This window comes from Cricetulus griseus, chromosome 5, assembly GCF_003668045.3.
Source record: "Cricetulus griseus strain 17A/GY chromosome 5, alternate assembly CriGri-PICRH-1.0, whole genome shotgun sequence".
In the NCBI taxonomy this organism is placed as follows: Eukaryota; Metazoa; Chordata; class Mammalia; order Rodentia; family Cricetidae; genus Cricetulus; species Cricetulus griseus.
Window position 1 is genome coordinate 126,554,850 of NC_048598.1, and position 6,962 is coordinate 126,561,811.

The following is a 6,962-nucleotide window of genomic DNA, read 5'->3' on the forward strand; positions in this document are numbered from 1 at the left end:
TTCATTTTTAACAATGATTTATTTTAACTGTGTGTGTGTGTGGTGGATGCATGTGTGTGATGGGTACATGTGTACATGTGTGAGTGTGGGCACACATGTATCCATCACACACAAATAGTTTTTTTAAAAAAAGTGATTGCTCATTGCACCTCAAACATCTCCACTGTTGTTTTTCATTAAATTCAGTAGCTGCCCCTTAAGCAACTGTTGTCCTAATGGCAGTTGCAAGTCCAGTAGCTGTTTGACTGCCCTGGCCATAGCCTGGCAGGAATTCTTTTCCCGCAGGCACCTTCTCTACCTGCTAAAGGGAACTTTATCTAGATCTCTGTCCCTTTATAGAACTCAGGATTCAAAGGTTGAGGTAAAATTCTGCTCACTCAGAGAAGCTGAATAGCAAGTGGCTAACCTCTCCTAACTCGAGTCTCCCCACAAACAGGGCGTCCTTCTGCTTAGCCCCCACTTAAGAACCCTAGCTACACATGGTTCCTTCCTACCACTTCCTGTCAGCTAGTTGCTGACTGAATCTCCTGATCCCAGGTTAATTTTATCTAATCAAACAAATGTAACATGTCTTTGCATCATTCAACAAATGCTCCACAGCATAAATAAATATAACATTTATTAAATTACTATTCTACAACACTCCACTAAAGACTTACGATTTTACTTTTTGTAATTTTGGTTTTGACCATGTGATGGAATATATTTATAGGTGTAGTATTTTTCCATTACGTTAAAATGTCTCCCATAGCACATAAAACATTATTGTCTGTTACTAGTGTTTGCCGGAATGATTGATGGAATAACTTAAGAAATTCCCCCAGTGTGAAGTTCGGTGAATCTTCAGTTCATTTTGAACTTTGGGTTTCAGACAAAGGTGTCAAATTAATTCAAGGACTTCAGGTACAATATAGGTTTAACACAGATGGACCCTTCTCATCAACCTCCTCTTCACTGTGACCCCTGGGTTCTCAGGATTGCTGGAACACATTTTACCAATATCTCAGAGTCACGAGTTATTAAGAGGGACAGCCCTGGAGAGCGCACTAAGGAGCGGGACCTAAACAAATGGTTTCTTAATTCTCTACCAATCCCGAGGTGTTGAAGTCAAGTAGGGAAATAACATTTCAGCCACATCTCCAGCAAAGATAAAGCAAGCTTCGTGATTGGCTTCCAAGTGCTTCAAAGTGTAAGTTAGCATTTATTCATGTAGCCTATACTTCATATAATACTTTTCCAGATTCATCTATGTTCCTGCAAATTTCATTTTTTTTCTCTGCAACTGAATAAAATTCCTTTGTGTCTGTTGTTATTTTGCACCAATGTTAGAATAAAGCTGGAAGGGGGTCCTGCGTGGGGGACCATGGCGGATTCCATGACCTGTGAGGATGACTGGACTGGATGACGTGACAAACATGCCAGGCAGACAGAGCTTGAGTGAGAAGATTTATTAGAAAGGGGAAGGAGGAGAGGGGGAGGAAAGAGAAAAGAGGTAAAGAGACACAGAGACACAGAGGACAGAAGAGAAGAGGGAGACAGGAGCAGAAAGAGAGGAGAGCAGAAAGAACAATAAGAGAGCATAAATGGGTGGGGATCTTTCTTTTAAAGGGGTCCTTACACGTGCTTGCAGACTTAGTACTCATGGAACCTTGGGCTGACCAGGGTACTGCCTGAGTGCATTCAGCCAGGTGACAGGGGCAGGCCAGCATAATGCCTGAATCCTTACAGTATCCATAGACAACATTCTTATTATTCATTCACCTGTTGTTAGGCATCTAGGCTTGTTCATTTCCTTGCTGTTGTGAATAGTGTGGCAATAAACATGGATCTGTAAGAACCTCTGTGGGAGGATATAAAGTCCTTAGACTCCATGTCCTGGTACAGCTGAGTCATGTGGTAGTTCTATTTTTAACTTTTTTGAGAAACTTCCACATGGATTTCCATAATGTTGTACTAGTTGACATTCCCCACCTCTAAGGGTTCTTGTTCTCCATATCCTCACCAACAATGTTGTTAGTTTAAAAAAAACCAAACAAACAATTTTTTACTATGCTGAGGATTGAACCCAGGCTTCATATATGTTAGCTACACTCCCTACCCGTAGCCCCTTCATAAGAAACTTCAATGGTCTTTATTTGAGTGTGCCAGCAGGTTCCTGTAGGGACGGACCCTGGTGTTTACATTTCCTCCCCCCCCAAAATAAAGAGAAAGCAAGCACAGCAGACAGGGGAAAGGATGGGCCTGTCTTCCTAGGGTTATGGCTTGAAACATTGCTGCTTAAGAAAGATAGCCGACTTAGGGAGATAGGGGCTGTCTTTTAATAGCTCTACTGTTTTGGCAAGAATGATGCTGCATGCTTAAAAAAACTGAAAACATCATTGGAATTTTCCACTTTTTAAGGACATATGTTTTTGTTAATTTGATATGTATTTTTCTACATATATATACTCATAGATATACTCAGTTTTATTCCTGTTGTTATTTTATTTATTTGTTTGTTTTGAAAAGGGGTATTGTAGTAATTTGTCTTTAACTATTTGGGGGGCCCTGCCACCCAGCTCCCAAATAGATCACTCACGGAGGTTTATTCTTACTTATGAATGCCTGACTTTAGCTTAGCTTGTTTCTTGCCAGCTTTTCTTAAATTATCCCATCTACCTTTCACCTCTGGGTTTTTACCTTTCTCTATTACTGCTTATCTTTCTTTACTTCTCACTCCGTTGCTGGCTGTGTGGCTGGGTGGCTGGCCCTTGGAGTCCTCTTTCTTCTCTTCTTGCTCCTCCTTCTTGTCCTTCTATTTATTTTCTCTGTCTTCCAGCCCCACATAGTCTTTCTCCTGCCTTGCTAATGACCATCTAGCTCTTTATTAGACCAACCAGGTGTTTTAGATGAAGGGACCAGCTCCACATTTCAGTAGCCATAACAGCTAAGCATGTGCTTGCCTGACCTTGTCTTGGTCACTAGGAGGTCAGATGCCTGCCTCATGGCAAGGAACCAATCAGAAGTTAGCTGGTGGTTCTATGCTTTACAGCTCTGGGTGTGCTTTACAGACAAGTGCAAAGCAATGACTCGAAGAGCATAGCAACCACCCTGGGAGGGCCTATGGGCCATAACAACCAGTTGGCCAATCAACACAGGGCAAACCCTCCAAGCCTGGGGGCACACCAATCCTGAGCCTGTGCATACCCTTAGACACTCCCCTTACGCTGCCCTATAAGATCTCTATACAGACGTTTCAAGCCGTCTTTCCTAGCCATCCGCCATGGCGGGTGGATGAAAGACCTGAGCTAACATGGGGTTAGCTCCTTAAACAACTACAATAAAGCCTCGTGCAATTTGCATCAAGCTTTCACCTCAGCATGGTGATTGGGATGACCCCGGTCCTGGGTTGAGATCCTGAGCTTCCCTGGGTCTTACATAGACAGCTTCACAGAGTTAAACAAATGCAACATAAAAGTATAAAACACATCTTTGCATCATTAAAAAAATGTAACATCTTGAAACAATGTTCTACAACAGGGTATCATATAGTTCAGGTTCTCAAATCTACTATTATAGCCATGGCTAGCCTTGAACTCCTTTTTTTATTTATTTACTTAATGTGTATGTTTTGTGTGTATGTGTGTGAGAGAAAAAGAGAGACAGAGAGACACAGAGAGAAAACCAATAGAGAATTTTTAAATAAAGGAAAATTCAAGGATCCCAAAAGTTATACAGGGCCTAGAAAAAGAGAATCAGAAACACAGAGAAAAGGTAGCCAAGGAAGTAGGAGACAAATTATAAGGATTCCTCAAGAAAGGAGAATTCACAGCAAGTTACAATGGCTCATGCCTATATTCCCAGCACTTGGGAGGCTGAGGCAGGAGGACCACAAATTCAAAGACAGCCTGATCCACACCCTGAGACCTTTGCATAATGTATGTGAAGGCCTAGGCTGGACTCCCCAGCACCACAAACAAACAAAAACAATAAAACAGAATAGAAGGTCAACAAGTAAGTGAGATAGGATTTTGATTTATCAACAAAGAGGTAGCACATACCCAGAGAAGAGTGATTTTAGGCAAAGTGGAAGGAAGCAGAAATTGTGGCAGTCATCTGCCTAACTGACAGCCCCCATCCTCGCAGACCGCAGACCAGGGCTTCTCAAGTTCTAATACAAATAGGAACCAATTATAATGCAGATGTGATTGTCTGAGTTGTACTGGGGCTGCTGCTTTGCATTTCTATTAAGCCTCCTAGGGTGTGTACTTCCTTGGACTAGCACAGAGTAGTTAGGACTGACAGATTGATTCTTGAAAAGGTCAAGGCCTTGAAAAATTTTTAAATCTTTACCAAAAACACACCTGTGGAAAAATGAAAATGACTTCTTAGATTATTATTCATATCTGAAAACAACAATGAAAGGAAAAACTGAAGGACATTTCTGTCCCTGCGCCCAACTTTTCTTCTTTTTTTTTTAAGATTTTATTTATTATGTATACAACATTCTGCTTCCATGTATATCTGCACAACAGAAGAGGGCACCTAATCTCATAACGGATGGTTGTGAGCCATCATGTGGTTGCTGGGAATTGAACTCAGGACCTCTGGAAGAGCAGCCGGGGCTCTTAACCTCTGAGCCATCTCTCTAGTCCCCCTGTGCCCAACTTTTCTATCAGCACATGTCTTGTTCATGAAAATCGACATTTGGGTCACTTGACTCCCTTTCCTTATAGGACTGAAGATGACTGAATTTTCCATCCACCTGCCTCCACCTTCACACATGTGCTAGCTACCATGTCTGGCTTTTTGTTTATTTTTTAATTTACATTATTATTACTGTTTTGCAGTGCTAGAGGCTAAACCTAAGTCCTTATGCATGTAAGTCAAGTGAATTTATTCCCACTCTGTTTTTATTATTTCCATTTTAACTATATTAGAATATGTTCTCTAAGATGACAGTCCATCGAAACTTGTTTTATGGCTCAGAACACAGTTCTTATAAATGGTCCATGAGCCTTTCAAAATAACATTCAATTGCTGGATGCATTTTTTTATGTCTATGAGGTCAGATATACTAGCCAGATTGACAGATTATTTTGATAGTCTGTCAATTATTAGGCAAAAAAAATGGGACTAGATAGCACACACCTGTAATCCCAGGCCTTGGCTGAGACAGGACGATTATTGAGAAATGAAGGATTTATAGTGAATTCTAGGCCAGCTTAGGTTACATGTTAAGACTTTGTTCACTGTCCTCCCCAATCCCCCAAGGCACTCCTGGAAAAATTACTAGGAGACTTGTGTTAGCACTTACGGTTGCCCCTTCTGAAGAGCCCTTTTTCTACCTGTGCAAATCTTCTTCCAAAATGTGGAGATTTGTGGTGAGTAAAATTTGGCTTAGTCTTTGTAGACCCAGACCTTGTCCTATGGAACTGACAGCCTAAGATGGCCCTGGCCAATACCTCCCCCACCCTGAAGGGACCAGTTCCCCATTTCAGCAGCCATAACAGCCGAACACGAACTTGCCTGACCTTGTCTTGGTCACTAAGGTCAGATGCCTGCCCCTTTCGGCAGCCATGACAGTAACATGTGCTTTTCTGACCTTGCCTTAGTCACTAGAGGTTAGGTGCCTGCCTCTTGGCAAGGAACCAATCAGAAGTTAGCTGGTGGTTCTATGCTTTACAGCTCTGGGTGTGCATTACAGACAAGTGCACAGCAATGACTCGCAGAGCATAGCAACCACCCTGGGAGGGCCTATGGGCCATAACAACCAGTTGACCAATCAACACAGGACAAACCCTCCAAGCCTGGAGGCACACCAATCCTGAGCCTGTGCATACCCCTAGACACTCCCCTTACTCTGCCCTATAAGATCTCTATGCAGACGCTTCAAGCCATCTTTCCTAGCCATCCGCCATGGTGGATGAAAGACCTGAGCTAACATGGGGTTAGCTCGTTAAACAACTATAATAAAGCCTCATGCAGTTTGCATCAAGCTTTCGCCTCCGCATGGTGATTGGGTGACCCCGGTCCTGGGCTGAGACCCCAGAGGCCTGAGCTTTCCGGGGGTCTAACATTCTACCTGAAACATGGCAACCTAGTCTAAATTAATATTGCCAGCATGCTGCTGTACAATCTTCTTGACATGTCTGTCTTCCCTACAGAGTTTTTACAATTCACTCCCTTGTTAGGTTTTAGCCATGTGAGCTAAGATTATTTCAAGAACAGCTTTGTTAAAGTACAATTATTAACCCCAGAGGTTTTGACTTAATTGGCCAATTAAGCATGGACCAGGCATGACAATTTTTTAAGTCCACGAATAAACTTAACTTGCAGCTAAGGGTGTCTGAAAATGCTTGGCACACTGAAGGTGGGTATCGAATGGGTGTTTGCTGTGATCATTGGTAACTTCTGGTATCCACTTAACTCCTAGCGTCTTTGTCTCCTTAGAAGCTCTCTGTCTCCTAGCATGTTAAGTGTCTGCTTATGACTGTGTTCTCAACACTAGGCTTGGCTACACAGCTATTTCAGGCCAGCCTGGGGTAGATGTCACAAAGATTTTGTTATACCATCAAGTTTCTGCCTTCAATAGTCAGGGATAAAACCTATTTTCACTTGGGCTGGAGTGATGGCTCAGAGGTTAAGAGCACTGACTGTTTTTCCAGGGGTCCTGAGTTCATTTCCCAGCAACCACAACCATCTGTTGGCTCACAACCATCTGTTATGAGGTCCAGTGCCCTATTCTGATGTGCAGATATACATGGAAGCAGAATGTTGTATACGTAATAAATAAATAGATAGATAGATAGATAAAATGTAAAACAAAACAAAACAAAACAAAACTGTTTTCACTCAGGAATCAGTAACTCATAGCCCAAACCCAAGACTTCATTCATTTTGGAAACCAGTTGTAAATTAACCAGTTTGGTTAATTTCTCTGGTGATAGAAGGTGCCTTTATTATTTTTCTTTCATCAAGGA